We start from the raw sequence: 13510 nt of genomic DNA on the forward strand, positions 1-13510 counted from the left end.
AATGACAGAAAAAAAAGAACAATATTTTTATTGTTTGTGTAGCACACTTTGAGGGTGTCACCACCCTTTAACAGACAGACGCACGCTTGTCGCTGCTGCTTTGAGGATGCAAGTGCGGCTACAGCCCACACAATTCACAAAGACAGAAAAAAGAAGAATATTTTTATTGTTTGTGTAGCACACTTTGAGGGTGTCACCACCCTTTAACAGACAGACGCACGCTTGTCGCTGCTGCTTTGAGGATGCAAGTGCGGCTACATCGCTCACAAGTCACAAACACATTAAAAAAATAGTTTTTTATTTTTTGGAGCACTTTGAGAGTTACACCACCCTTTAACAGACAGATGCACGCTTGTCGCTGCTGCTTTGAGGATTCAAGTGCGGCTACAGCCCACACAATTCACAAAGACAGAAAAAAAAGAACAATATTTTTATTGTTTGTGTAGCACACTTTGAGGGTGTCACCACCCTTTAACAGACAGACGCACGCTTGTCGCTGCTGCTTTAAGGATGCAGGTGCGGCTACAGCCCACACATTTCACAAAGACAGAAAAAAAAAGAACAATATTTTTATTGTTTGTGTAGCACACTTTGAGGGTGTCACCACCCTTTAACAGACAGACGCATGCTTGTCACTGCTGCTTTGAGGATGCAAGTGCAGCTACAGCCCACACAATTCACAAAGACAGAAAAAAAAGAACAATATTTTTATTGTTTGTGTAGCACACTTTGAGGGTGTCACCACCCTTTAACAGACAGACGCACACTTGTTGCTGCTGCTTTGAGGATGCAAGTGCAGCTACAGCCCACACAATTCACAAAGACAGAAAAAAGAAGAAGAATATTTTTATTGTTTGTGTAGCACACTTTGAGGGTGTCACCACCCTTTAACAGACAGACGCACGCTTGTCACTGCTGCTTTGAGGATGCAAGTGCGTCTACATCGCACACAAGTCACAAAGAGAGAAAAAAAAAGAAGAATATTTTTATTGTTTGTGTTAGCACACTTTGAGAGTTACACCACCCTTTAACAGACAGACGCACGCTTGTCGCTGCTGCTTTGAGGATGCAAGTGCGGCTACAGCCCACACAATTCACAAAGACAGAAAAAAGAAGAATATTTTTATTGTTTGTGTAGCACACTTTGAGGGTGTCACCACCCTTTAACAGACAGACGCACGCTTGTCGCTGCTGCTTTGAGGATGCAAGTGTGGCTACATCGCTCACAAGTCACAAACACATTAAAAAAATAGTTTTTTATTTTTTGGAGCACTTTGAGAGTTACACCACCCTTTAACAGACAGATGCACGCTTGTCACTGCTGCTTTGAGGATGCAAGTGCGGCTACAGCCCACACAATTCACAATGACAGAAAAAAAAGAACAATATTTTTATTGTTTGTGTAGCACACTTTGAGGGTGTCACCACCCTTTAACAGACAGACGCACGCTTGTCGCTGCTGCTTTAAGGATGCAGGTGCGGCTACAGCCCACACATTTCACAAAGACAGAAAAAAAAGAACAATATTTTTATTGTTTGTGTAGCACACTTTGAGGGTGTCACCACCCTTTAACAGACAGACGCACGCTTGTCGCTGCTGCTTTGAGGATGCAAGTGCGGCTACATCGCACACAAGTAACAAACACATTAAAAAAATAGTTTTTTATTTTTTGGAGCACTTTGAGAGTTACACCACCCTTTAACAGACAGATGCACGCTTGTCGCTGCTGCTTTGAGGATGCAAGTGCGGCTACATCCCACACAATTCACAAAGACAGAAAAAAAAGAACAATATTTTTATTGTTTGTGTAGCATACTTTGAGGGTGTCACCACCCTTTAACAGACAGATGCACGCATGTTGCTGCTGCTTTGAGGATGCAAGTGCGGCTACAGCCCACACAATTCACAATGACAGAAAAAAAAGAACAATATTTTTATTGTTTGTGTAGCACACTTTGAGGGTGTCACCAGCCTTTAACAGACAGACGCACGCTTGTCGCTGCTGCTTTGAGGATGCAAGTGCGGCTACAGCCCACACAATTCACAAAGACAGAAAAAAGAAGAATATTTTTATTGTTTGTGTAGCACACTTTGAGGGTGTCACCACCCTTTAACAGACAGACGCACGCTTGTCGCTGCTGCTTTGAGGATGCAAGTGCGGCTACATCGCTCACAAGTCACAAACACATTAAAAAAATAGATTTTTATTTTTTGGAGCACTTTGAGAGTTACACCACCCTTTAACAGACAGATGCACGCTTGTCGCTGCTGCTTTGAGGATGCAAGTGCGGCTATAGCCCACACAATTCACAAAGACAGAAAAAAAAGAACAATATTTTTATTGTTTGTGTAGCACACTTTGAGGGTGTCACCACCCTTTAACAGACAGACGCACGCTTGTCGCTGCTGCTTTAAGGATGCAGGTGCGGCTACAGCCCACACATTTCACAAAGACAGAAAAAAGAAGAAGAATATTTTTATTGTTTGTGTAGCACACTTTGAGGGTGTCACCACCCTTTAACAGACAGACGCACGCTTGTCGCTGCTGCTTTGAGGATGCAAGTGTGTCTACATCGCACACAAGTCACAAAGAGAGAAAAAAAAAGAAGAATATTTTTATTGTTTGTGTTAGCACACTTTGAGAGTTACACCACCCTTTAACAGACAGACGCACGCTTGTCGCTGCTGCTTTGAGGATGCAAGTGCGGCTACAGCCCACACAATTCACAAAGACAGAAAAAAGAAGAATATTTTTATTGTTTGTGTAGCACACTTTGAGGGTGTCACCACCCTTTAACAGACAGCCGCACGCTTGTCGCTGCTGCTTTGAGGATGCAAGTGCGGCTACATCGCTCACAAGTCACAAACACATTAAAAAAATAGTTTTTTATTTTTTGGAGCACTTTGAGAGTTACACCACCCTTTAACAGACAGATGCACGCTTGTCGCTGCTGCTTTGAGGATGCAAGTGCGGCTACAGCCCACACAATTCACAATGACAGAAAAAAAAGAACAATATTTTTATTGTTTGTGTAGCACACTTTGAGGGTGTCACCACCCTTTAACAGACAGACGCACGCTTGTCGCTGCTGCTTTGAGGATGCAAGTGTGGCTACAGCCCACACAATTCACAAAGACAGAAAAAAGAAGAATATTTTTATTGTTTGTGTAGCACACTTTGAGGGTGTCACCACCCTTTAACAGACAGACGCACGCTTGTCGCTGCTGCTTTGAGGATGCAAGTGCGGCTACATCGCTCACAAGTCACAAACACATTAAAAAAATAGTTTTTTATTTTTTGGAGCACTTTGAGAGTTACACCACCCTTTAACAGACAGATGCATGCTTGTCGCTGCTGCTTTGAGGATGCAAGTGCGGCTACAGCCCACACAATTCACAAAGACAGAAAAAAAAGAACAATATTTTTATTGTTTGTGTAGCACACTTTGAGGGTGTCACCACCCTTTAACAGACAGACGCACGCTTGTCGCTGCTGCTTTAAGGATGCAGGTGCGGCTACAGCCCACACATTTCACAAAGACAGAAAAAAAAAGAACAATATTTTTATTGTTTGTGTAGCACACTTTGAGGGTGTCACCACCCTTTAACAGACAGACGCACGATTGTCACTGCTGCTTTGAGGATGCAAGTGCAGCTACAGCCCACACAATTCACAAAGACAGAAAAAAGAAGAATATTTTTATTGTTTGTGTAGCACACTTTGAGGGTGTCACCACCCTTTAACAGACAGACGCACGCTTGTTGCTGCTGCTTTGAGGATGCAAGTGCAGCTACAGCCCACACAATTCACAAAGACAGAAAAAAGAAGAAGAATATTTTTATTGTTTGTGTAGCACACTTTGAGGGTGTCACCACCCTTTAACAGACAGACGCACGCTTGTCGCTGCTGCTTTGAGGATGCAAGTGCGTCTACATCGCACACAAGTCACAAAGAGAGAAAAAAAAAGAAGAATATTTTTATTGTTTGTGTTAGCACACTTTGAGAGTTACACCACCCTTTAACAGACAGACGCACGCTTGTCGCTGCTGCTTTGAGGATGCAAGTGCGGCTACAGCCCACACAATTCACAAAGACAGAAAAATGAAGAATATTTTTATTGTTTGTGTAGCACACTTTGAGGGTGTCACCACCCTTTAACAGACAGACGCACGCTTGTCGCTGCTGCTTTGAGGATGCAAGTGCGGCTACATCGCTCACAAGTCACAAACACATTAAAAAAATAGTTTTTTATTTTTTGGAGCACTTTGAGAGTTACACCACCCTTTAACAGACAGATGCACGCTTGTCACTGCTGCTTTGAGGATGCAAGTGCGGCTACAGCCCACACAATTCACAATGACAGAAAAAAAAGAACAATATTTTTATTGTTTGTGTAGCACACTTTGAGGGTGTCACCACCCTTTAACAGACAGATGCACGCTTGTCGCTGCTGCTTTAAGGATGCAGGTGCGGCTACAGCCCACACATTTCACAAAGACAGAAAAAAAAGAACAATATTTTTATTGTTTGTGTAGCACACTTTGAGGGTGTCACCACCCTTTAACAGACAGACGCACGCTTGTCGCTGCTGCTTTGAGGATGCAAGTGCGGCTACATCGCACACAAGTAACAAACACATTAAAAAAATAGTTTTTTATTTTTTGGAGCACTTTGAGAGTTACACCACCCTTTAACAGACAGATGCACGCTTGTCGCTGCTGCTTTGAGGATGCAAGTGCGGCTACATCCCACACAATTCACAAAGACAGAAAAAAAAGAACAATATTTTTATTGTTTGTGTAGCATACTTTGAGGGTGTCACCACCCTTTAACAGACAGATGCACGCATGTTGCTGCTGCTTTGAGTATGCAAGTGCGGCTACAGCCCACACAATTCACAATGACAGAAAAAAAAGAACAATATTTTTATTGTTTGTGTAGCACACTTTGAGGGTGTCACCACCCTTTAACAGACAGACGCACGCTTGTCGCTGCTGCTTTGAGGATGCAAGTGCGGCTACAGCCCACACAATTCACAAAGACAGAAAAAAGAAGAATATTTTTATTGTTTGTGTAGCACACTTTGAGGGTGTCACCACCCTTTAACAGACAGACGCACGCTTGTCGCTGCTGCTTTGAGGATGCAAGTGCGGCTACATCGCTCACAAGTCACAAACACATTAAAAAAATAGTTTTTTAATTTTTGGAGCACTTTGAGAGTTACACCACCCTTTAACAGACAGATGCACGCTTGTCGCTGCTGCTTTGAGGATGCAAGTGCGGCTACAGCCCACACAATTCACAAAGACAGAAAAAAAAGAACAATATTTTTATTGTTTGTGTAGCACACTTTGAGGGTGTCACCACCCTTTAACAGACAGATGCACGCTTGTTGCTGCTGCTTTGAGGATGCAAGTGCGGCTACAGCCCACACAATTCACAAAGACAGAAAAAAAAAGAAGAATATTTTTATTGTTTGTGTTAGCACACTTTGAGAGTTACACCACCCTTTAACAGACAGACGCACGCTTGTCGCTGCTGCTTTGAGGATGCAAGTGCGGCTACAGCCCACACAATTCACAAAGACAGAAAAAAGAAGAATATTTTTATTGTTTGTGTAGCACACTTTGAGGGTGTCACCACCCTTTAACAGACAGACGCACGCTTGTCGCTGCTGCTTTGAGGATGCAAGTGCGGCTACATCGCTCACAAGTCACAAACACATTAAAAAAATAGTTTTTTATTTTTTGGAGCACTTTGAGAGTTACACCACCCTTTAACAGACAGATGCACGCTTGTCACTGCTGCTTTGAGGATGCAAGTGCGGCTACAGCCCACACAATTCACAATGACAGAAAAAAAAGAACAATATTTTTATTGTTTGTGTAGCACACCTTGAGGGTGTCACCACCCTTTAACAGACAGATGCACGCTTGTCGCTGCTGCTTTAAGGATGCAGGTGCGGCTACAGCCCACACATTTCACAAAGACAGAAAAAAAAGAACAATATTTTTATTGTTTGTGTAGCACACTTTGAGGGTGTCACCACCCTTTAACAGACAGACGCACGCTTGTCGCTGCTGCTTTGAGGATGCAAGTGCGGCTACATCGCACACAAGTAACAAACACATTAAAAAAATAGTTTTTTATTTTTTGGAGCACTTTGAGAGTTACACCACCCTTTAACAGACAGATGCACGCTTGTCGCTGCTGCTTTGAGGATGCAAGTGCGGCTACATCCCACACAATTCACAAAGACAGAAAAAAAAGAACAATATTTTTATTGTTTGTGTAGCATACTTTGAGGGTGTCACCACCCTTTAACAGACAGATGCACGCATGTTGCTGCTGCTTTGAGTATGCAAGTGCGGCTACAGCCCACACAATTCACAATGACAGAAAAAAAAGAACAATATTTTTATTGTTTGTGTAGCACACTTTGAGGGTGTCACCACCCTTTAACAGACAGACGCACGCTTGTCGCTGCTGCTTTGAGGATGCAAGTGCGGCTACAGCCCACACAATTCACAAAGACAGAAAAAAGAAGAATATTTTTATTGTTTGTGTAGCACACTTTGAGGGTGTCACCACCCTTTAACAGACAGACGCACGCTTGTCGCTGCTGCTTTGAGGATGCAAGTGCGGCTACATCGCTCACAAGTCACAAACACATTAAAAAAATAGTTTTTTAATTTTTGGAGCACTTTGAGAGTTACACCACCCTTTAACAGACAGATGCACGCTTGTCGCTGCTGCTTTGAGGATGCAAGTGCGGCTACAGCCCACACAATTCACAAAGACAGAAAAAAAAGAAGAATATTTTTATTGTTTGTGTAGCACACTTTGAGGGTGTCACCACCCTTTAACAGACAGACGCACACTTGTTGCTGCTGCTTTGAGGATGCAAGTGCAGCTACAGCCCACACAATTCACAAAGACAGAAAAAAGAAGAAGAATATTTTTATTGTTTGTGTAGCACACTTTGAGGGTGTCACCACCCTTTAACAGACAGATGAACGCTTGTCGCTGCTGCTTTGAGGATGCAAGTGCTTCTACATCGCACACAAGTCACAAAGACAGAAAAAAAAAGAAGATTATTTTTATTGTTTGTGTAGCACACTTTGAGAGTTACACCACCCTTTAACAGACAGACGCACGCTTGTCGCTGCTGCTTTGAGGATGCAAGTGCGGCTACAGCCCACACAATTCACAAAGACAGAAAAAAGAAGAATATTTTTATTGTTTGTGTAGCACACTTTGAGGGTGTCACCACCCTTTAACAGACAGACGCACGCTTGTCGCTGCTGCTTTGAGGATGCAAGTGCGGCTACATCGCTCACAAGTCACAAACACATTAAAAAAATAGTTTTTTATTTTTTGGAGCACTTTGAGAGTTACACCACCCTTTAACAGACAGATGCACGCTTCTCGCTGCTGCTTTGAGGATGCAAGTGCGGCTACAGCCCACACAATTCACAAAGACAGAAAAAAAAGAACAATATTTTTATTGTTTGTGTAGCACACTTTGAGGGTGTCACCACCCTTTAACAGACAGACGCACGCTTGTCGCTGCTGCTTTAAGGAGGCAGGTGCGGCTACAGCCCACACATTTCACAAAGACAGAAAAAAAAGAAAAATATTTTTATTGTTTGTGTAGCACACTTTGAGGGTGTCACCACCCTTTAACAGACAGACGCACGCTTGTCGCTGCTGCTTTGAGGATGCAAGTGCGGCTACAGCCCACACAATTCACAAAGACAGAAAAAAAAGAACAATATTTTTATTGTTTGTGTAGCACACTTTGAGGGTGTCACCACCCTTTAACAGACAGACGCACGCTTGTCGCTGCTGCTTTATAGATGCAGGTGCGGCAACAGCCCACACATTTCACAAAGACAGAAAAAAAAGAACAATATTTTTATTGTTTGTGTAGCACACTTTGAGGGTGTCACCACCCTTTAACAGACAGACGCATGCTTGTCGCTGCTGCTTTAAGGATGCAGGTGCGGCTACAGCCCACACATTTCACAAAGACAGAAAAAAAAAGAACAATATTTTTATTGTTTGTGTAGCACACTTTGAGGGTGTCACCACCCTTTAACAGACAGATGCACGCTTGTTGCTGCTGCTTTGAGGATGCAAGTGCAGCTACAGCCCACACAATTCACAAAGACAGAAAAAAGAAGAATATTTTTATTGTTTGTGTAGCACACTTTGAGGGTGTCACCACCCTTTAACAGACAGACGCACGCTTGTTGCTGCTGCTTTGAGGATGCAAGTGCAGCTACAGCCCACACAATTCACAAAGACAGAAAATAGAAGAAGAATATTTTTATTGTTTGTGTAGCACACTTTGAGGGTGTCACCACCCTTTAACAGACAGACGCACGCTTGTCGCTGCTGCTTTAAGGATGCAAGTGCGTCTACATCGCACACAAGTCACAAAGAGAGAAAAAAAAAGAAGAATATTTTTATTGTTTGTGTTAGCACACTTTGAGAGTTACACCACCCTTTAACAGACAGACGCACGCTTGTCGCTGCTGCTTTGAGGATGCAAGTGCGGCTACAGCCCACACAATTCACAAAGACAGAAAAAAGAAGAATATTTTTATTGTTTGTGTAGCACACTTTGAGGGTGTCACCACCCTTTAACAGACAGACGCACGCTTGTCGCTGCTGCTTTGAGGATGCAAGTGCGGCTACATCGCTCACAAGTCACAAACACATTAAAAAAATAGTTTTTTATTTTTTGGAGCACTTTGAGAGTTACACCACCCTTTAACAGACAGATGCACGCTTGTCGCTGCTGCTTTGAGGATGCAAGTGCGGCTACAGCCCACACAATTCACAATGACAGAAAAAAAAGAACAATATTTTTATTGTTTGTGTAGCACACTTTGAGGGTGTCACCACCCTTTAACAGACAGACGCACGCTTGTCACTGCTGCTTTGAGGATGCAAGTGCAGCTACAGCCCACACAATTCACAAAGACAGAAAAAAGAAGAATATTTTTATTGTTTGTGTAGCACACTTTGAGGGTGTCACCACCCTTTAACAGACAGATGCACACTTGTTGCTGCTGCTTTGAGGATGCAAGTGCAGCTACAGCCCACACAATTCACAAAGACAGAAAAAAGAAGAAGAATATTTTTATTGTTTGTGTAGCACACTTTGAGGGTGTCACCACCCTTTAACAGACAGACGCACGCTTGTCGCTGCTGCTTTGAGGATGCAAGTGCGTCTACATCGCACACAAGTCACAAAGAGAGAAAAAAAAAGAAGAATATTTTTATTGTTTGTGTTAGCACACTTTGAGAGTTACACCACCCTTTAACAGACAGACGCACGCTTGTCGCTGCTGAATTGAGGATGCAAGTGCGGCTACAGCCCACACAATTCACAAAGACAGAAAAAAGAAGAATATTTTTATTGTTTGTGTAGCACACTTTGAGGGTATCACCACCCTTTAACAGACAGACGCACGCTTGTCGCTGCTGCTTTGAGGATGCAAGTGCGTCTACATCGCTCACAAGTCACAAACACATTAAAAAAATAGTTTTTTATTTTTTGGAGCACTTTGAGAGTTACACCACCCTTTAACAGACAGATGCACGCTTGTCACTGCTGCTTTGAGGATGCAAGTGCGGCTACAGCCCACACAATTCACAATGACAGAAAAAAAAGAAAAATATTTTTATTGTTTGTGTAGCACACTTTGAGGGTGTCACCACCCTTTAACAGACAGACGCACGCTTGTCGCTGCTGCTTTAAGGATGCAGGTGCGGCTACAGCCCACACATTTCACAAAGACAGAAAAAAAAGAACAATATTTTTATTGTTTGTGTAGCACACTTTGAGGGTGTCACCACCCTTTAACAAACAGACGCACGCTTGTCGCTGCTGCTTTGAGGATGCAAGTGCGGCTACATCGCACACAAGTAACAAACATTAAAAAAATAGTTTTTTATTTTTTGGAGCACTTTGAGAGTTACACCACCCTTTAACAGACAGATGCACGCTTGTCGCTGCTGCTTTGAGGATGCAAGTGCGGCTACATCCCACACAATTCACAAAGACAGAAAAAAAAGAACAATATTTTTATTGTTTGTGTAGCATACTTTGAGGGTGTCACCACCCTTTAACAGACAGATGCACGCATGTTTCTGCTGCTTTGAGGATGCAAGTGCGGCTACAGCCCACACAATTCACAATGACAGAAAAAAAAGAACAATATTTTTATTGTTTGTGTAGCACACTTTGAGGGTGTCACCACCCTTTAACAGACAGACGCACGCTTGTCGCTGCTGCTTTGAGGATGCAAGTGCGGCTACAGCCCACACAATTCACAAAGACAGAAAAAAGAAGAATATTTTTATTGTTTGTGTAGCACACTTTGAGGGTGTCACCACCCTTTAACAGACAGACGCACGCTTGTCGCTGCTGCTTTGAGGATGCAAGTGCGGCTACATCGCTCACAAGTCACAAACACATTAAAAAAATAGATTTTTATTTTTTGGAGCACTTTGAGAGTTACACCACCCTTTAACAGACAGATGCACGCTTGTCGCTGCTGCTTTGAGGATGCAAGTGCGGCTATATCCCACACAATTCACAAAGACAGAAAAAAAAGAAGAATATTTCTATTGTTTGTGTAGCACACTTTGAGGGTGTCACCACCCTTTAACAGACAGACGCACGCTTGTCGCTGCTGCTTTAAGGATGCAGGTGCGGCTACAGCCCACACATTTCACAAAGACAGAAAAAAGAAGAAGAATATTTTTATTGTTTGTGTAGCACACTTTGAGGGTGTCACCACCCTTTAACAGACAGACGCACGCTTGTCGCTGCTGCTTTGAGGATGCAAGTGCGTCTACATCGCACACAAGTCACAAAGAGAGAAAAAAAAAGAAGAATATTTTTATTGTTCGTGTTAGCACACTTTGAGAGTTACACCACCCTTTAACAGACAGACGCACGCTTGTCGCTGCTGCTTTGAGGATGCAAGTGCGGCTACAGCCCACACAATTCACAAAGACAGAAAAAAGAAGAATATTTTTATTGTTTGTGTAGCACACTTTGAGGGTGTCACCACCCTTTAACAGACAGCCGCACGCTTGTCGCTGCTGCTTTGAGGATGCAAGTGCGGCTACATCGCTCACAAGTCACAGACACATTAAAAAAATAGTTTTTTATTTTTTGGAGCACTTTGAGAGTTACACCACCCTTTAACAGACAGATGCACGCTTGTCGCTGCTGCTTTGAGGATGCAAGTGCGGCTACAGCCCACAAAATTCACAATGACAGAAAAAAAAGAACAATATTTTTATTGTTTGTGTAGCACACTTTGAGGGTGTCACCACCCTTTAACAGACAGACGCACGCTTGTCGCTGCTGCTTTGAGGATGCAAGTGTGGCTACAGCCCACACAATTCACAAAGACAGAAAAAAGAAGAATATTTTAATTGTTTGTGTAGCACACTTTGAGGGTGTCACCACCCTTTAACAGACAGACGCACGCTTGTCGCTGCTGCTTTGAGGATGCAAGTGCGGCTACATCGCTCACAAGTCACAAACACATTAAAAAAATAGTTTTTTATTTTTTGGAGCACTTTGAGAGTTACACCACCCTTTAACAGACAGATGCACGCTTGTCGCTGCTGCTTTGAGGATGGAAGTGCGGCTACAGCCCACACAATTCACAAAGACAGAAAAAAAAGAACAATATTTTTATTGTATGTGTAGCACACTTTGAGGGTGTCACCACCCTTTAACAGACAGACGCACGCTTGTCGCTGCTGCTTTAAGGATGCAGGTGCGGCTACAGCCCACACATTTCACAAAGACAGAAAAAAAAGAACAATATTTTTATTGTTTGTGTAGCACACTTTGAGGGTGTCACCACCCTTTAACAGACAGACGCACGCTTGTCACTGCTGCTTTGAGGATGCAAGTGCAGCTACAGCCCACACAATTCACAAAGACAGAAAAAAGAAGAATATTTTTATTGTTTGTGTAGCACACTTTGAGGGTGTCACCACCCTTTAACAGACAGACGCACGCTTGTTGCTGCTGCTTTGAGGATGCAAGTGCAGCTACAGCCCACACAATTCACAAAGACAGAAAAAAGAAGAAGAATATTTTTATTGTTTGTGTAGCACACTTTGAGGGTGTCACCACCCTTTAACAGACAGACGCACGCTAGTCGCTGCTGCTTTGAGGATGCAAGTGCGTCTACATCGCACACAAGTCACAAAGAGAGAAAAAAAAAGAAGAATATTTTTATTGTTTGTGTTAGCACACTTTGAGAGTTACACCACCCTTTAACAGACAGACGCACGCTTGTCGCTGCTGCTTTGAGGATGCAAGTGCGGCTACAGCCCACACAATTCACAAAGACAGAAAAATGAAGAATATTTTTATTGTTTGTGTAGCACACTTTGAGGGTGTCACCACCCTTTAACAGACAGACGCACGCTTGTCGCTGCTGCTTTGAGGATGCAAGTGCGGCTACATCGCTCACAAGTCACAAACACATTAAAAAAATAGTTTTTTATTTTTTGGAGCACTTTGAGAGTTACACCACCCTTTAACAGACAGATGCACGCTTGTCACTGCTGCTTTGAGGATGCAAGTGCGGCTACAGCCCACACAATTCACAATGACAGAAAAAAAAGAACAATATTTTTATTGTTTGTGTAGCACACTTTGAGGGTGTCACCACCCTTTAACAGACAGACGCACGCTTGTCGCTGCTGCTTTAAGGATGCAGGTGCGGCTACAGCCCACACATTTCACAAAGACAGAAAAAAAAGAACAATATTTTTATTGTTTGTGTAGCACACTTTGAGGGTGTCACCACCCTTTAACAGACAGATGCACGCTTGTCGCTGCTGCTTTGAGGATGCAAGTGCGGCTACATCGCACACAAGTAACAAACACATTAAAAAAATAGTTTTTTATTTTTTGGAGCACTTTGAGAGTTACACCACCCTTTAACAGACAGATGCACGCTTGTCGCTGCTGCTTTGAGGATGCAAGTGCGGCTACATCCCACACAATTCACAAAGACAGAAAAAAAAGAACAATATTTTTATTGTTTGTGTAGCATACTTTGAGGGTGTCACCACCCTTTAACAGACAGATGCACGCATGTTGCTGCTGCTTTGAGTATGCAAGTGCGGCTACAGCCCACACAATTCACAATGACAGAAAAAAAAGAACAATATTTTTATTGTTTGTGTAGCACACTTTGAGGGTGTCACCACCCTTTAACAGACAGACGCACGCTTGTTGCTGCTGCTTTGAGGATGCAAGTGCGGCTACAGCCCACACAATTCACAAAGACAGAAAAAAGAAGAATATTTTTATTGTTTGTGTAGCACACTTTGAGGGTGTCACCACCCTTTAACAGACAGACGCACGCTTGTCGCTGCTGCTTTGAGGATGCAAGTGCGGCTACATCGCTCACAAGTCACAAACACATTAAAAAAATAGTTTTTTAATTTTT

This window comes from Taudactylus pleione, unplaced genomic scaffold (assembly GCF_031769625.1).
Source record: "Taudactylus pleione unplaced genomic scaffold, aTauple2 ptg000203l, whole genome shotgun sequence".
Taxonomy (NCBI): domain Eukaryota; kingdom Metazoa; phylum Chordata; class Amphibia; order Anura; family Myobatrachidae; genus Taudactylus; species Taudactylus pleione.